We start from the raw sequence: 18943 nt of genomic DNA, 5'->3' as shown, positions 1-18943 counted from the left end.
TGAACTGTGTCCCCCAAAAGGATACGTTGAAGTTCTAAGCCCCCAAAACCTGTGACTGTGACCTTATGGGGACCCTATGGTCCTTACAGAGATAATCAAGTTAAAATGAGGTCATTAGGCTGGGCCCTAATCCAATATGACTGGTGTCCTTATAGGAAGGGGGCAATCTGGATACAGATACGCAGGGGAGGATGCCACGTGAGGATGGAGGCGTAGGTGGGAATGAGGCAGTGCAAGCCAAGGAACACCAACAAGTGCCAGACGTTGGGACACAGGCCTGGAAGATTCTCCCTCAGAGCCTATAATAGGAGCCGACCTTCTGACACCTTGATTTTAGACTTCCAGCCTCCAGAACCATGAGAGACAAACTCCCGTTGCTTTAAGCCACCCGGTTTGTGGTGCTTTCTTACAGCAACCCCAGGAACAGGTGCACTGTCCATACTTGTGGCGGCCAGTGGCTACCATATTGGACAGCACAGACATAGAACACTTCATTTTGCACAAAGTTCTACTGGACAGTGTTGTTCTACAACATGCCTTTCTAATAAGAAAGACACAATGATTAACAGTTCAATTTTCAGAAAAAGTCAACTTTTGTTGGCTTAGCCCGAGCTCGTCTTCCACATTCCCAATATCCCTGGTCCCTGTCCTTCAAAAGGGAGGGAGACCACTCCCCCTCCCGCACTGTCAAAGGGACATTCAAAGGCACTCATTGGCTCTCCTCCCTGATGTGAGAAAGTAGACCTTGACATTTCAGCCAGAGTCTTCATCACTGCTGACAGGGGACAGGCTGGGGTGCAGGTCCACCCTGAACCCGAGAGCCAGATCCACACAACGAGCCCATTCCTGAAGGCTCGCCAGTTGTGTTCCCATCTAACTTATCTCTTATGTAGGTTTGATTTCTCTCCTCATCCGCTAGTAAGCCCATCAAGGGCACGCCACATCCATTCTGTGCACAGACAAATGCAACTCTGAACTTTAACAATCACCTGCTAATAACTTAGTCCTCAGGATGGAGCATTCACAGTCCCAAGAACCCCAAGTTAAAATATCTAAATGATTGGATAAGACAGTAGCATGAATTAATTGTGATCGTGTGAAGGATGAGCGATGTGATTGGGGGGGGGTGGGATGATGGTAAGCGGGGGAGACCAGAGACCAGAGGTATCCTGGGAGGGCCTCAAGTTCAGGACTGCAGATGAGCCCCCAAGGCCAGAAGCTGGAGGTTACAGCCGGAGAACTGGAACAAAGTAAAGCGGATGTCCAGCTGCCAATGGCACAGTTTTGCCTCCAAGCATCCTTACGCGTCCTGGGCACCGCTCATTTCTCCCTGGATCTGTTTTCTCCCTCCAGTGAAGCATGCACCAGTTTGCCCAAAGAGAAAGGGAACCCTGGGCAGAAAGACCCCCACCCACCCTGCCCTCCCTTCCAGTCTCTCACAATCGCTGAGAGCAGCTCAACCTTCTTTAATGCCATTTCAAGTTCTTTGACTCACTCATCAGTGGGTACCAGAGGCACAGAAGGGAAAGGGAAAAAGTGGCTCTTCTCTGCCATGATGAATAACCCTCTGCAGCTGCTCTAAGCAAGAAAATCTGTTTGCAGAACTCCCCCGCTGCTTCTCCGGTGTGTTTCCAACTTATTTTACCAATGGGCAAATAAATCAGTGTTCTCAACCCGCTAGCATCTGGACCAGCCTGGACAGCAGCAATTCTGCTCCCAAGCTCCAGCCCCAGGAGTTGACGGCTCCCCCACTCTCCTTTGTCTGTATTACTGATGAAATGAACTCGATAGCATTCCTCCTCTCATATCACCTTGCTACTCGTGGTTTTAAAAAACGTTTTCGGGACTTCCCTGGTGGCACAGTGGTTAAGAATCCGCCTGCCAATGCAGGGGACACGGGTTCAAGCCCTGGTCCGGGAAGATCCCACATGCTGCGGAGCAACTAAGCCCGTGCGCCACAACTACTGAGCCTGCGCTCTAGAGCCCGCGCGCCACAACTACTGAGCCTGCGTGCCACAACTACTGAGCCTGCGTGCCACAACTACTGAAGCCCGCGCACCTAGAGGCTGTGCTCTGGAACAAGAGAAGCCACCGCAATAAGAAGCCCATGCACCGCAGCGAAGAGTGGCCCCCGCTCGCCACAACTAGAGAAAGCCCACATGCAGCAATGAAGACCCAACGCAGCCAAAACTAACTAACTAACTAACTAACTAACTAACTACGACTGGATGAATTTGCACAAAGTGAGTGCATCCGTGGAAGCAGCTCTCAGTTAAGGAACAGAATGGCACCAGGTCCCAGAAGCCCCTCAGAGGCACCACCCACCGCTGAAGATAATCATGATTCTAACATCATATACGAGTCTTGCCTGTTTCGTGTTTCATATTCTTTTACGTCAGGCTCCTCTCGCTCGTATTATTTGTGAGGTTTACCATACTTGCTGCACGTGGCTGTAGACTGTTTCTTCACATTGCTACAGAACGTTCCATCGTGTGAGCTTACTGCAGTGTATTTATGATTTCGACTGCTGTGGGCATCTGGGGAGTTTCTCCATTGGGACTAATACAGACGATGCCATCTGAACGTCCATGCACGTGTTCACAAAAGGCATGCACGCTTTCTCTGGAGGGTGCTGCTTGCCTTTATCTGAGGTTTGTATTCAGCAGAAAAATCTCACAGGAGAGGAAAAGAGGGGAGGAGACTAGCAGTGGAGCATTTGTGGAACCCCCGCATTATTGTGCTGGGCTACACGTCTCGTCTAAGGGAGCCCAGCACCATGGTGAGGGAGGTATTTATCCCTCTGTGGATGCCAAGGCTTGGGGGCGCGGGGAGGGATGTTACTGGTCAGAAAAGCACTGTAGGAGTAAGGCTGCGGAGTGGTGGGGACCAGGTTTTGAACCCAAGTCTGACCAACCCCCGAACCTAGGACTCAGCGGACACAGCACGTCCAGTTAGTACTCAACAGTCCTATCCCTGGCAGCCTCAGCAACAGGAAACAAAGAACCCTGAGCTGAACGAGGGTTTTTTTTTTTTTTTTTGAGTATCAGATACTATCTACTGTAAGATACACCACTGAATTGACCAGCCAAATGCCAAACTCATTTCTAATGATGAGCAGGTTAATGAGAATTTCTCAAGGTTCTGATAAAACGTAAAGGCAACTGGGATGTACTTTCAGCTGCCCCGAGCAGAGGCCCCGGGCCATCTGAAATACATGATGAAATGTTCTCTTATCAAGCTGCTGGTATCAGAGTCCAAGCAGGATGTCAGGTTTCCTTCTCATTCCTGCTGATAAGAGAAGGGCCCAAATGATTGCGTTTGTTCCCTTTTCTCAGTCTGGTCATAAAACACACACACACACACACACACACACACACACACAAACAGATGTACAAGAATCAGAAGTTAATCCTGCTGGTAAAGTTGTTGTCGAGCACTAAGCCCCAAACAGGATTAGCCCAGCAGACTGAACACAGAGCACGTCCCCTGCCAACACCGTCCATCGCGCAGCGCTGGCCCTGGGGACCGTCGGGTGCGTTCCCGCTGCAGCCGAGCTGTGCCCGACAGACACTCCTTAGGGAGACGGGCGGTGAGGGGGCTGGGTCGGTGCACACGGGTACCTAATGCGATGTTATGGATACACAAAAGGTTGTTTTGGCGGCTTTATCATGCTGCGCCGTGACCTCCCTGGCTGAGGCCATGTCTCTCTGTCCGGCAGGGATGGAGGGGGATGTTGTCCCCGACTCCTAAGCTCGGCCGACCTGGGAGCCTGACTTAGGAGGCACGTGTCCCCGTCAGGCCAGCTCTTCACTTGCCTTCTTACGTAAGGGGACGTGGCACAAGGCTGTGCCCAGCAGCTGAGCAGCTGCAGGCCCAGGAAGGGAAAGCGGGACTTTGCAGAGAAGCGGGTGTGAGAGTCAGGGCAGTCAGTGTTTACAAGGGCCCAGAAAGAAACCAATCCTGTGGTCCAAAAGATCAGCTCCCTGAGGCCCTCCGGGGGCTTCTAAGACTTTGGGTGAACGTCCACCTCTGTCTGAGTGCCCAGGCTCTGGGGCCCATCCCGGGTTAAAGCAAGGGCCGCAGGTCTGTCTGCTCTCCTGGGGCGTGCTCTAAGTCAGCTTCAGGCCCACAGGGGTCTCAGGGACAGGGCTGGCCTCCAACGCCACCTCTCCTATTGCCTCTTTACTGGACAGCTGCACACACCAGCTTGGGGCTGTGCCCCCTGACTGCCAGGATCAGGGCCACTGGAGGCAGGACTTCAGGCTTGGAGCCTGGGTCTTCCTGAGCCCTGCTGGTCAGGGTAAAGATGAAACAAGGTCTGTGGAACTGCCCTGTCAGGCAGGTCAGAAACAGACGGCATCTTGCCTTGGAGTGAAAGGTGCAATACCAAACTATTTAGCCAGTGTCAGTGTGACCCGGGGCTGCAGCTCCCCATCAGAGGGAAAACCAGCTCAAATGGGTTTGGATCTGACAAGGGGAGCCCCTGCTCACAGGCAGCTTCAACCACCAAGCCGTGTCAAAGGCCCCATTTCTCCAAGCCAATTAAGGCCTTCCCAGTGACGCCCAGGGACACAAACGACAGAGCAAACTACAAAGCACTGAAAATGACCTATGCTATCAGTAGGGGACCAGGGACAGGGCGTGACTTAGCCAGCTCCCCGGCAGTCACACCCTGGGCCCCCTGCCTTCCTGCAGCCCCAGCTGTGACGGCGGGTTGTGATGCCACAGGGTGCCTGGTGCAGCCGGAGTCCTTGGGCTTGTGTGGAGCATTTGCTCTTGCCACAAGGCTGCCACCTGGCCTGTCCTAGCCGGTGTCCTGGCTGCAGTGTATGAGAGGGGCCCCCAGGACGCTGGAGGGAAGCTGTCTGCGGGAGACCCAGGCCAGTGCAGGCTGAGCCTCGGCCACCCACAGTGGTGTTGCCAAGGCATGCAAAGAAGGCTCCCGAGAGTGTGCGGGGGTGCTGCCTGGACGCTCAGGGATGGTATCCTAGAAAGACGCGATTAGAATGCTTTAGTGGAAGGGCAAGCATCAGTTCTTTTAAAAACTCACGGATGAGAAAGCGCATGTTCCCCAGCCCTTGTGTTAAGCGGCTATTCTGTATCAGGCATTGTTTGGGGCGATCTACAAACAGTAGCTGATTGAATCTCACCACACCCCTTGAGGGAGGCTTTGTGGCCCCTGAGAGATGAGGAAGTACCGGGAGATCACATGACTTTCCCGAGGCACCAAGCTGGGGAGAGTCAGAGCTGCGGTGAACTCATGCCGTCTGGCCCCAGAGTCCGGGCTCTGAGCCCCTGGCCTCTATGCCTCTTGGCCCCGGGGCACCAAAGGAGAAACCAAGGCTTCCTTGTGGGAGGGAATGAGTAGTTAGAGGTGAGGGAGCCGGAAAACCTGTTCACGGCCCTGGACCTGGAAGTCAGGCTCCCCCCTTGCACTGCCTTTATCCAGTGAGATCCTCCAAATGTCTCCTTCACTAGCACCCCCAGGCCATGAAACAGGTCCTGAAAGGGTCAGAGCATCGTCCCATGAGGGACACTGATAAACTGTAAAGGTGAGTCCAGGAGGACACCAAGGGGAAAACGGGGGCCAGAGTGTGTGCAACCGCCAGCGATCTGCTTCGCTCAGATGCACCCTGGAAGGCAAACTGGTTTTATAATGTCATTGGCTGAAGCCTTCCCCACTTGCTTCCAAGATATGCATTCACAAGAAAGATGCAAACCTGCTTGGCGGGAGCGTTAGCTGTGGCAGCGACAGCAGCTCAGGCCGATGTCCCTGCAGGCTGCCTCCAGAACATGCTCTGGCTTTGCTTATACTGCTCAGACCTGACCCTGAGGCCACTGTGGTTCCCCTGGCCTCTGGGCCAGGACCGCAAGGAGAAGGGCGCTTGAATACACACTCCAGAGGTGTCTACCTACAGGGAGGATGCGGCTGTTAGGCCCAACCCTGCCTCTGCCTCAGGATACGCGCGAACAAGGTCCCTGCCACCTGCAGCCGCCCAGGGAGCTCCAGCCCTGCAAGCACTCTGTTTCACCAGGTGAAACTCAGGGAGGGACCAAGAGTTGTTCACTCACCCAGAACGCCGAGTGTCGGTCAGAGGACAAGCTCACGCACCTGGGTAAAAACAGGGTCATGTCCCTGGAACCCAGTCCCCCTCTCTCAGACTCTGCCCAGGCTGGAGGGGCTATGTCCGGGGAGTAACAGCAGTGTCTGCTCGACCCTGATGGGGCCATCCTTGGGGGTCGTCGGTAGGCATCGCGGGGCAGCGTAGCGGGGGTAGTGCCGCTGCCACATTTCCAGGGTCCCTCATCCTGACCAGCGGCTGGAGAAGCCCCCATTGCTTTGTGGGACCATTGAGTGACCTTCTGAGAAACTCACTCGTGCTTCCCCTGCTTGCACGCCAGCCTCCCGAGGATCCCCAAGGCTGGAGGAGGTGGAGGGCTGATGCGGCCGTTGCCTTGGGGGGAGAGCAGCGGAAACACAAAGGCCAAATGCTCTCTTCTCGGTGGGGATGCTGAGAGGTGAACAGCACAGAAGCACCCCACCCAACCCTGCCAGCCTGTGCCCTGGGAGCCCAAGGGCTGGGTCGGGCCCTGGAAGAGGTTCCCGAGCCCCCGCGGTGGGAAATGCAGGGCACACAGAGGACCGAGCACCTGACCAGGAGCCAGGTTAGACAAGGCCAGCCAGTGACCCAGGCCCAGGGCAACACAGGGCTCCAGGCGGGCTGGCCAGGGGGTAATGCAAAGCCCAGGCTCAGGGCAGCAGTGGCCCAAGGGCACGGGAGGCCCCGACAGTGAACGGGGTCATATTAAGCAAGAAAACTCTCACCACACCCTAAATGGGTGGGGAAAGGGCGTGGAGGGACAATGTACAGAGCGTGACCTTGGCAAGGCCCCACAGACAACCTGGGACATGACTCCCGCCATCACCTGTCACAGAGCACGGAGCTGCCTCCACTGTAAAGTTGGGATACCACAGTAGGAAGAGATGGAGTTATTCAGTCAAGGTCACTGGGCTGAGCTGGACTTGAACCCAGGACTGCCTGGCTCCAGAGCTCAAATTGCTTTTCTCCTCATGCTCTCCATGTAGCCAACTACCGTCCAACATTGTGAAGGGAAAGCAGGATGAATGTTCTTCTTCTTTTTTTTTTTTAAAGACAGGCCTAATTAATGAGCTCAGAATTCTAGTAACTACTGGCATCTAGGCTTACCCTCAGCAAAACTGTTCATGAGGTGCTCCGTTACCTCTGTGTCTTCCTACCACAATCTGAGGCTGGCGGGTGGGAGGTGCCCGCTGGCCTGACTCAGGAGATGGTTCCCAGGGCTGCCGGCTGCAGGAGGGGAGCCCGGGGGAAATCAGGCTCCTGTCACCAAAAATGGGACTTGGGTCAACCACCCGCTCAGCTGGTGTCCAACTGCCAACAGAAGGTGTGACAAGGTTCTCCTACCTCAATCTTTATCTTTTGTGGAGGTTTACACACAGCTTGATGATTCAGAGAAGAAAAATGCTGTACCCTGCAAATCCGTTCCACTTGCGTTTACATTTTCCATCACTCATCTGGGTACAGGGTATTTTCAGCAGATTCCCAAAAGCAAACTGTATTTATGGGCTGCCCTTGTGTTCAGGCCATGGGGGAGGGAGAGCAAGCTGCTTTGGGTGTTCCCTCTACAAACACTCTCCGCCCTGCTGAATAGACCTTCCTCTGGCGCTGAAGAGGTTTCCAATTTCTCCTTTCTGTGGCCGGATATTTAAATCAAGGCAGGATAACAAAATATGTTGAACCTGGAGAAGGAAGACTCAAGTGCAGAAATCCCAGAAGGATTGGGGGCGGGGTGTCAGTGAAGAAAGAGTTCTGAATCTGACATTTCAGAAACCAGATAGGCTAGTTTGCAAATCTACATGCCTTAAACTGTCTTCTGGGAGTGGAGAGAATCGCGGACTTTCTTGCCTTTTGCTCAGATCCCTCCCTTACCAAGGCAGCCTTGATCCTTTAATTCTGGTCTCTCAGGACACATCTCTGGCTTGCAAGCCAGACTGTGAATTAGCAGTTTTTTAAAGGACGTGTTGCCAGGTCTCTTGCATGTGTGCAGTTCAATTTTTTTTTTACTTTTTGGTATGAAAATTTAAACCCATTGACAAGTAGAACAGAATCATGACATTCCACTTTCCCATCACCCACTGTCAACAACTACCAACTCATGAAGACGGTATGTAAGTGTCGTCACTCCAACACCTGCATTGGAATTACTTAGAAGTCTTGTCAAAAATGCAAACTCCTGGGACTTCCCTGGTGGTGTGGCGGTTAAGAATCCGCCTGCAATGCAGGGGACACGGGTTCGAGCTCTGGTCCGGGAAGATCCCACGTGCTGCAGAGCAACTAAGCCCGTGCGCCACAACTACTGAGCCTGAACTCTAGAGCCCGCGTGCCACAACTACGCCACAACTACTGAAGCCCGTGCGCCTAGAGCCCGTGCTCCACAAGAGAAGCCACCACAATGAGAAGCCCGTGCACTGCAAGTACGAGTAGCCCCCTCTCGCTGCAACTAGAGAAAGCCTGAGAGCAGCAACGAAGACACAATGCAGCCCAAAATAAATAAATAAATAAATAAATTCATTTAAAAAAAAGCAAACTCCTGGACCCCACCCCAGACCAAGTATATCACAGTTTAGGGGGTCAAGTTCAAGAATCTGTACTTTTCCCCATCTGTCCCCTAGAGGATTCTCATTGACAGAGAAGGGTTTACCGGTGTGGGTAGAGAATCCTGGCCTTGGGTCCCTGCTCTGCCATTTACTAGCCGAGTAACTTGAATAAGTCTCTTTTTTCTCAGTTCATGTCTCCATCTGAATATAGATATTAGAGTGGCGTTGTGCGGAGTAAAGAAGACAGTGTAAGAAAAGTGCCTGACATACAGTAAATGCTCATTAAACACCCAATGCTGTTATTAACATTCTTCGCTTATGTTTGGCTTCCAAGCGCCAAGGAAAATGGACACCAAGATGGAGATTTTGCAAGGGCTTCCAAGGGAGAGCTTCATCCAAATCCACGAGCCCAGCCATGTCTTGGGGCCAAGGTAGAGCCGTATGCATGTCTGTTTAGGGCCACTGACCAACAGAGAAACAAACACCACACAAGCCAGGTTGATATTAACCCCCAGGGGTCAGACGTGACACTAAACCCACGGTTCTCTTGTCCTTTAACTCAGAGATCACAGGAAGATTCGTGTGGAAGCGTTTACTGTTAGACATTGAGTACGTTTGCCAAGGGAATGGATAGAGACCTTCGTCTGGTAAGAATGCCATGTCATTCCAGCCCCCTTTGTGTGCCGGGGCGTTCATTAGAGAAGCAGGGGGCTGGGCAGAGCAAGCCCACCTTGTCCAGATGGGGACTGAACCCACCAGCCCTGGTCTCATCAGCTCAGGGCTCACACCACCAGAGCCCACCAAGCACAACCTGAATGCAGCCCAGTCCTGCACATAACAGGTGCATAATAATCACTTAACAAAGGCAGATGGGGGGGCGTGTTTCCCATTATGCTGATGTGGAAACTGAGGCTTAGGCATCACCAAGACTCTAATGTGGCTCCACAGAAATCCATTTTGCAAGGCACAGAGATTAATAAAATTTTATCAGCTAGTGGTATGAATTCCTCTAAGGAAAACAGTTTCTAAACACTTCAGAAAACATGTAGATCTGAGGCAAGCAACTGACTCAAAGATGTGCACTTCTATGGGGCAGGTGAGGGCACATACTGAGCCGGGTGGGGTTCGGGGTGTGGGGAGGGACAGTGGTTACACCTTTAGCCTCTGTAACCTTTTCTAGAAATAGGTGTTGGCAGTAAGCCAGAGCAGCAGTGACTTGCCCCGTAAGAATCTGGGGAAACAAAAGAAGGAACAAGGTTGCCCTGTTGTCACCTGCAGGGAGACAGAAATAAGAGTTTACTCTAATTTAATAAGAAGAACCTTTTTGGAGAAACTCCAAGAGAAGAGAATAGTGGGAAAACGGTCATCCAAGGGCACAGAGCAGGAAGTTACAAACACCGTTCCACACACGGTCTACGGGAAGGGTGGCCGGGCTTCGGCCCCGCTCCAGATCGTCCTCGCAATCCCCCTGCAGCTGTTGGACTGGTTCCCTGTGTCGCCCAGCTGGTAGAGCGCTGGTGTACGTATGCTGGTCCACACACGTGCCCATTATCTGTGCCACGGAGGTGAGAAAACCTTAGCTCTGGGTAGTTTTTATGAACCAAGAAATAGATCTGTTCTTGGTGTGCTGAAAATAGTGGGGTGTTTTTTTTAGCCTACAAAGCTCATCACCCATCCTGAGACTTGGTGTCTTACCAAGGAGTATGACCACATGGGCGATGTCTCCTGGCAGCTGGTCCCAACCTTTCTGGAGATCTCCCTCAAGTGCACTGTCCTGATGTTGTGAGGGCTTTGTCAGTTCTTCTGCCCACCCAACATCTGTCAAATCTTCGCTATGCTTGGGATCTAGAATGGGAGAGGGGCTCAAAGACTCACTTTCCCAGCCCCCCAGGGGCTGCGACGGCAAGCCCCCATGGGACCTAGACTGATGGGTGGACGTCCTGGGCCAGACTCAGCACCTGCTGCACAGAAGTAGGTGCAGAGCAGGGTCCCCTGGTTTCCAGAGATGGGCGGCTGTCTTAGTCTGCTCGGGCTGCCACAACACAACACCATAGACTGCGTGGAGTAAACAACAGAAATTTATTCTCCCACTTCCCTGAGGCTGGGAAGTCCAAGATCAAGGTACCAACATGGTCAAGTTCTGCTGAGAGAAATCTCTCTCTCTTTCTCTTGTTATAAGGCCACCAATCCTATGGGATTAGGTTTCCCTGCTCTGACCTCATTTAACCTTAATTATCTCCTAAAAGCCTTATCTTCAAATACAGTTACATTAAAGGTTAGAGCTTCAACATATGAAGTTGGAGCGGGGTGGGGGGCACAATTCAGTCCATAGCAGTGCAAAAGTCCTGCTGGCATGTGCAGGGCCTGGCACGGGGTCGTGGTGTCCACGTCCAGCGCTGTGTGGGAGTCCAGTGTCCTTGCTCTGGACTTTGGGCACGTCTTGGGAATACCCAGCCCGGTTCTGTGCATCCTGGGGACTCTGTGAGCTCCTCAATACCCTTTAATACACCTTGGGGGGGTCCACTTAAACAAGCTAGAACTCATTTCTAGGCCTGTGGCTAGGAGCTCCAACTGATACCAGACCCAATGGGACCCCCTTCCGTGGAGTCCAAGGCTGACTTCCCAGTGGGATTTTCCAGTTCTCGTTCACCAGATCTGAGCGCGGGCTGGCTCAGATCCCCCACCCCTTTCTGTTTAAGAACTTGCGTCCTCTCTCTTTTCCGCATCAGCCTCGTGAGTCTGAAAGGGCTGCCTGTTGCCCTCTGCCTTCGTGGCTCAGAGCTCCGAGCCTGCCAGGTGACCAGGGGTTTCTCAATCACAGCGGATTCCTGCTCTCTCCCTCAACAACTAGTCCCGGAGGCCCTGTTAAGCATAAGGCCCTGAAACTTGGGAAATGCAGGGTATGGAGGGAAGTGCCTGAAATGTCGCCCCTGCCCACCGTTGCCCAGAGACCACGTGTATCTTCTGAGGAGCTGAACGATGCAAGCAGAGTCAGTGCCAGACGGCAAAGCTCCCCAGGCCGGAGAGAACCCTGCAGCCCGTCCCCAGGCTCGGCCCGGCCCGGCCTAGCGCCTTGCACGAGCTGCCACGTTGGGCAGGAAGATGCACCGCTCAGGCCTCCTGCTGGAGAGCACACCCCTCGCTCCCCTCCACCCCGAGGCCGTGCTCCCGGCCACGGCCACGGCCACGACTGGTGTGGAGCGAGGGCAGGCTGATCCTGTGGGAGGGGACGTGGCGCTTGAAGCAGCAATGCCCGTCTACCTGGCCGGAGCCTCCTCTGAAATGGGCAGCTGTCTGGGGCTCTCACTACCCATCCTCCCGTCCCCTCGGTCCCCAGTGTCGGAGCTGCGTCCAGCCCAGGGCTGTCCCTGCCCGCCCCTGCTTCCTCCCTTTATCCTTCCTGGGAGGTCACTCAACGCTGAATTCCACCCTGACATCTGCCCCTCACAGCACACCGAGGCTCCACTTCCTACCCGGGTTCTGTTATTGTTCAAGCCTGTCTGAGTTAGGCTTTCTGTCGCTTGTAGCCCACGCGTGCCCTAAGCAGGAGATTCTGTCTAATAGACCGACACCACGGGCCTTCCGGAGTGAGGCGATGGTGCTGGCTGAGGAGTCTGGTCTGCAGGAGCTAAAGCTTTGTGTGTGTGTCCTTTCTGCTATTTGTGGAAATCAATTTTCTTAAAATAGATAACTCAGAACAGACCTTGACACCCTGAAGTCGCACATTCAGAGTGTCTGCTTTTAAAACAAAGTTCTGTCAAGCTCTAGGAGATGTGCACTGGTAAGAAAGGTCCAGGAACCCGGTCCAGAGGGGGACAAAGGTGACAGAGACCGGCAGAGAAGGGCAGAGGGAGATAGAGGGGGCCCCGGCACTGTCTCTCCTGGTGAGGCAGGGCTTGTGGACCCAGGGCTCACTCCCCAGCCACCTGTGATTCCAGGGCACCTGTAGCGGACAGTCCCCCGTGTGGACAGGGCCCCCCTGAAGCCACCAGTGCCCATTCAGTCCACAGCTGAGCCCAGCCCTGAAGCACAGAGGTGTTAACACCCCCAGGGGTGATCTTCAGCAGGCCTGGACCCACCTGGTAACCTTGGTAATGCACTTACGCGGCCCCTCCCTCTTCCTCCTCCCTCCCTGCTTGCTGGGGTCACCTTCCGAATTAAAAGCCTGCCTCCAAGTCTCGGTCCCTGTTTTCCAGAGTAAGAGAAGTGGTATCTGGTTTTTTTGTTCTGGGCATGGGATCCAATCATTAAAGGAACACAACTGGAAACATACCACACCAGGCACGTGAACTGGGTGGAGAACGAACAGCCTACAGAGCGTCTGGAAGATGCCCAGGTCGTTAAAGTGTTCGGGCAGGGGTGGCAGCCTAGGCGGGCATGTGTCCCTGTGTGCCCACAGGACGGGGCCCTCACCACCCCCGGGTCCGCCCATTCCCAGTCCCCTTCCCGGGCTTCCTGCGCCCCCCGCCCCGTCCCTGCTGGGAGCAGTATGGAGCCCTAGACGCTGGCCTGTCCCACCTCACACCCAAGCAGCACCCCCTCCTGCAGAGCTGCCATCTCTCGCATTGGCCCGCTCCCCTCTCCACGGCTCAGAAATGCCCCCTTCCTGCCCCCTCCGCCCTCTCGTCTCTTTCAGGGTCTGCTTTCCATTTAGGACTGAGCTCCAACCGAAGAAAGGGCCGGCACCAGAGGCCAGCGGAGAGACGCTGTGTGGCCATGTGGCTGGAGGTGACCTTGGACCTGTTTCCCGAGAGCACTCCCGTCCGGGGACCCAGGGTGACCGCCAGCTCCCGCAGGGGCGGTGCTGCCACCATGCTGCACGCTCCACGTCCCGCCGGCTGCTGGCACCGTGACCATAGGGGGGCATCCAGAACCTTCTGCCCTGGAGGCCTGGGCACAGCAGGGTGGGCGTCTCTAAGCTCCAAGTACAAGTGGAGTTTGTGTGGGGTGGACAGACGTGGAGCATTCACCACCACGGGCCGGTGCCCCCTCACACATCTATAAGCGATGGTGTTTCCTTTCAATTGCTCTCGTAGATGTTGTCCGGCCCAACCTTTCCCCTGTGGCTCCTGTCTCCCTGGTCTCCACGGCAACCCTGTACAAACACCACACATACCTCGGCTCTGAATTCTTCCCCTCCTCTGCCAACCAGCCCTGTGCCCTTCAGGGCCCAGCTCACAGGCCACCTCCCCCTTGCAGCCTCCCCTGACTACTCCTTCCCAGCTGTTGTCCTCACAGAATTCCTCCAGCGCTGGCTGGAGCACTTGGTGGGGAGCTGGCTGCTGTGTCCTGCATGTTAATATTACCTACGTTGCAAAATCCTGGGGGCACATCTCCTACGGTTAGGCCTAGTGCCTGGAGCACAGCAAGCTTTTAATACCTATTTTTATTAGTTGGTTATCTCTTGTATCCCCCAGATTCTGATACAACCAATGTGGACTCAGATCTGACCAAGACAGCAGAGCAAAGATGTCTCCCCCTCACTTCGCTGCCGTTTAATACTCTGGTTTCCCTGGCGCCCTTCCTCCTGTGGAGCTAAGTTCAGGGACATTAGCTGGTCATACCCCAACCTTGATCGGTCCCACCCTGTCAGCTGGCCTTGGGGAAAGAGTGGAAAGTTTGAAAACCATGATGCTGAGTGAAAGAAGGCAGTCACTGAGGCCACATAGAGAATGGTTCCCTGAAATGACAAGAACAGGCAAATCCATGGAAACAGAAAAGACATTTGTGGTTGCTCAGGGCTGCGGGAGTGGGTGATGGCTAAGGGGTACAGGGTTTCCTCGTGGGGTGATGAAAATGTTCTAAGATGGATTGCGGTGCTAGACGCGTGACTGTGAATATAGACGGTCCCCTGCCTTACGATGGTTTGATTGACGATTTTTTGACTTTATGATGGTGTGAAAGCGATACGAATTCAGCAGAAACTGTACTTCAAAGTTTGAATTTTGCTCTTTTCCTGGGCAGTGATACGCGGTCCGATCCTCTGTGGTGGTGCAGGGCGGCAGCCGCAGCTCCCAGGCAGCCCCGGGATCACCAGGGGAAACCGTGACAGACAGACAGCCGCTCTGGACCCAGAAGGCCACGCTGCTTTTCACCTTCAGTACAGTGTCCAGTAAATTACACAAGCTAGTCAACACTCTATCATAAGATAGGCTTTGTGTTAGAGGGCTTTGCCCACCTGTAGGCTCATGTGAGCGCTCTGAGGGCATTTAAGGTGGGCTGGGCTAAGCTGCGATGTGCGGTAAGTTAGGGGTATTAAATGCATTTCGACTTTTGATATTTTCAACTTAAGGTGTGTTTATGCAAAAATCATACACTAAAAACCACTGAATCGTACACTTTAAATGAATGAGTTATGTGGTACGTGAATTATATCTCAAATTATATATATGTGTGTGTGTATATATATATATACACACACACACACACACACACACACACACACACACACACACACACATATACATTTTTTTTAGAGTAGAAACTTTGGGCATCAGGCCCGGTGGGACACATGAAGGGGAGGCCAGGTGGGGCTGAGTGGCCTGAGGTCTCAGGGGGACACTGAGATGAAGGATGTAACCAGAGGGGACATGGGATCTCGTTGGTGTACGGTCACATTCCATGGAACAGAGTAGAAATACTGAAATCTCCAGAGTTCCTCAAGTTCCTTGAACCCGAGTTGGAGGACAAAGGATGTGGATCCAGAGCAGGGTGCATTTCCTAGAGCCCTTCATTTATCTCTTCCACAAACGGTTTGTGGGAGGGTCTCAGGGCTGAAGACGTGGAGACCTTGCAGGCGAGCGGGGGGGGGGGGCACAGAGGAGGGCGCTGGTGACGAGGACACCTTACAGTAAACCCTCTTACAGGAGCACCATAGGTGGCCTGGAGGCACGCAAAGGGTGGAGAGGGGGGCAGGAGACGTCCCAAGGGGGGTGGAGTGACTCAGGCAGAATCACCTGGGTGCTGCCCACACCCCCGAGCATGCAGACGGGGGCAGAGCAGTGGGGGCGGCCAGCAGCATGGGTTAAAGTACAGTGGAGGATGCGGGTGAGGGCTGAGCCAGCCAACTCTGGGTTGTGGAGTTTTCCAGCAGCCCTCGGCTTCCATCGCCTTCGGGAAAATCACAGGGAGCGGTGATAGCAGCTACTGTTGCGAGGATGCCATCAGGCTGCAGTGTGCTTGAGCGGTGGGCAGGTGGGCGGCCTCCTGCGCCTGCCCTTGACATTGGCGGCACTGCCTGGGGGCGCTTCAGCTCATGGTGTTTTGGGGACTGTGGTGTTTCCAGTAAAAATCAAGAGACAGAATCCCTGCCCCTACCTCCTTTGTTGGGGGGCACCGCGCAGATCTGTGGGGCAACACGTGTGGAAATATTTTAGTAGCCCAAGGAGCTATCACGGGACAGGGAGGGGCATCTCTGCTGTGATACCCGGAAACCCATGGATCAAGGAGAGGGGTGGGCTCCGAATCAATGCGTGGTGTCCTCACGCCCACATGTCTGCCCCTATTCTAGCACCAAGGTTATCTATCCCGTCGCTCAGTTCTGAAACCACCACACAACAAAGATCAAAAGGCTTTGATCACAGTGTGTGGTGAGATGTCGGGGAACATCCTCTTTTAGAGAGTATACTGTACAACCTCCATGGAGGGCAATTCCGCAAAAGCTGTCACACTAGGAATACATGTGCTCTTTGACCTGACGATTTTACTCCTAGGAGTTTACATCACAGATACATTTACACACATGCACACACAACTACGTACAGCAGTATCTGTTGCAGCATTTTTTTTACAGCAAAGGATGGAGAGCAGCTCCACTGATGGAGGACTGGCTCGGTACACAGTGGAGCAACGTACAGCCACAGAAAGGAACAGGGCACCTCCCGATGTGCCACCAGGAAGTGATTGCCAGCATGCCAAGGGGTTCAAAACCAAGTTGTAGAACAGGAGGACGGTATGATACAAAAACATAAAAAGCTTGTCAGTGCATAGACTGTCTCTGAACTGTTGCCTCTGTGCAGAGAAACTGGGAGGCTGTGGTCCAGCAGGGAAGAATGCTTACTTTTTACCATTACCTTTTTTATACTTTTTGAATGTTTACACATGCACGCACGAGCATTACCTATTCAACTGCATATGTATTTCAACAAAACAATATTATTCTAGGGATTGAAGTTGATCTGGGAACTCCCGGTATATTTAGCTACTTGGTGTTGTGCAAATAATCTGGGCCCCAGGTGCCTCATTTGCAAAACAGGTGCAAGGATGCTGCACCCACTTGAGAGCAGGAGGCTGGGATGAGGGCCTTTCAGATTCCTTCTGCTCTGAGATCTATAATCCCCTGTGGATGTAGCACAAAGACTGTGTATCCTGGCCAGGGGCACCCCATGACTGTCCTTCGCATGAGTCCTCTCGGAGCAAAGCTAAATGCTGCTCCCTACATGTGGCTTGCGGGGCCTGGAAGACCTGCGCTGGGTGGGGCTGCAAAGGTGGTAGGACTGTTTGAAAATTCCTCCTTCTTCTGCTCCACCCTGACCAGTCTTTCCCTCCCCAGACACCAGGGCTCCTTTCCTGCCCTGGACATCACACCTGCCTAGGACAAGCATCTATTCCCAGTCACTTGTAGCCTCTCCCTGCCGGCGGCCCGGGGGAGGTAGAATTCGTCCGTTCTCCTGAAACCAGCAAGGTTCTGGTGGGGAGGGACAGACGCTCTCGGGGTTCTGTGCTGGCGAGGGTGGGGGACGGAGAGCGGGCACTTTGGGTCCCCCGTCAGCCAGCAGCTCAACACCAGTCCCGGCTCATGGGCTGTCATATCATCCAGCACTTTCTTATTCTGGACGTGCTGCTAACACACACCCAACCCGATTAGATAGACACGGGCTGCAGGTTCTGATTACAGGACATTCCTCACTTCCCCAAATGCCTTTGAACCCTCTAACCAGCTCCCACTTCTCAGCCTCTAACAGCCCTGGCCCCATCTCCTCCCTTCTCCCCCCTCCCCCCCCCTCAGGTCTCAGCCTCCAGAAATGGGGAAACTGAGGTCTGCAGACGGGAGACTTTCGCCCTCCACCCAGGGAGCTGGAGAAATTCTCTGCTGGAGTCACCAGCCCCGTCCCCTTCCCTAAGCTCCTGCCGGGGCGGGGGCACCGCAGCAACACTCTGGGTCTCCAGAGGTTGGTGTCAGCTCAGAGTCAGTGTACACTCATCTCTGAAGAGTCTAATTATTACCTTTTTGCCAATGCATTCACCCTGGTAAAGGCCACAGGCAGCTTCAGGGAAGGCTGGGAGAAAGGTTAGTAGTGGACAGTTTCGGCAGTATCCTGGGGTCCTTTCTCAAGGCGACCCGTCCTCCCCTTCGTTCAAGGGGCTCTGCGTTTGTAAACTGGCTCAAACCTCGGGATTAACTGAGGGGCCGTGATGCTCTGATTCGAGTTAGGCTTTGGTTCACTTGCACTGGAACTCGTCCTTGATTTTCAAGTAAGAATTGAGGCCTCCATCTACCTCACCTCCAGGACTGCCGTGATCAACCAGCCATCGGTCCGCCGGAGTCGGCCCGTTTACTGCTGCTTTGACACTGCTGTCCCTCGTGGTAACCACGCCGGTCTCGTCTCCGGGGATTAAGTGTCGCCACACGGCCCTGCCGCCCAGGATCCAGCGATCCCCGCTGCGTTTAGGATTCCCAGAGCAGTGGCTGCGGTTCCCACTGTCATCTCTGACCTCGGATGAGAGCGACCACAGAGCTGATCAAGGAGCGTCCCTCACAAACTGTTGGTCACCATCTTGGTGACAGGGGTGTGTCCTCTGGACCATCCCAGGTGTGTGTGTGTGTGAGAGAGAGAGAGAGAGCAGGACTTATATGGGAATCTAGGCCAACTTTCCAATCTCCCTAAGCCTTTGGAGACCCTCCTCTATAGGGTCCATGTTTCAGCCAACCCAACCAAATAAAACTGTTGGCCTTTCTGGCCCCAAAGCCTTTTTTTTTTTTTTTTTTTTTTTTTTGCAGTACGAGGGCCTGTCACTGTTGTGGCCTCTCCCGTTGCGGAGCACAGGCTCCGGACGCGCAGGCTCAGCGGCCATGGCTCACGGGCCCAGCCGCTCCACGGCATGTGGGATCTTCCCGGACCGGGGCACGAACCCGCGTCCCCTGCATCGGCAGGCGGACTCTCAACCACTGCGCCACCAGGAAAGCCCCCAGAGCCCTTCTTAATCATCTTGGCAAGCCCAGGAGGGTCTCCACAGCGAGTCAGCTCTGCCCTGCTCCTGCGGACACTGCACCCGAGAAAGAGGTGACCCCCCCGTGGGCTGTGC

General features: G+C 54.0%; 1 protein-coding gene and 1 long non-coding RNA gene across 8 annotated transcripts in view; one reads left to right on the top strand and one right to left on the bottom strand.

Annotated features, from left to right (window-relative positions):
• The window catches only part of LOC125965488 (uncharacterized), a 176801-nt gene extending 168200 nt beyond the window's left edge, over positions 1 to 8601 (top strand). Inside the window, exon 2 of the long non-coding RNA XR_007479405.1 lies at positions 8324 to 8601. This is a non-coding gene — a long non-coding RNA (uncharacterized LOC125965488). The remainder of the gene's footprint in view (positions 1 to 8323) is intronic.
• PRKAG2 (protein kinase AMP-activated non-catalytic subunit gamma 2) overlaps positions 1 to 18943 on the bottom strand; it is a 277321-nt gene that overhangs the window by 124330 nt on the left and 134048 nt on the right. The gene's annotated exons all lie outside the window — the stretch shown is intronic.

The sequence above is a fragment of the Orcinus orca genome, chromosome 9 (assembly GCF_937001465.1).
Source record: "Orcinus orca chromosome 9, mOrcOrc1.1, whole genome shotgun sequence".
Lineage (NCBI taxonomy): Eukaryota > Metazoa > Chordata > Mammalia > Artiodactyla > Delphinidae > Orcinus > Orcinus orca.
The sequence above is the reverse complement of the archived record's forward strand: the minus strand, read 5'-3'. Positions and strand labels throughout refer to the sequence as shown.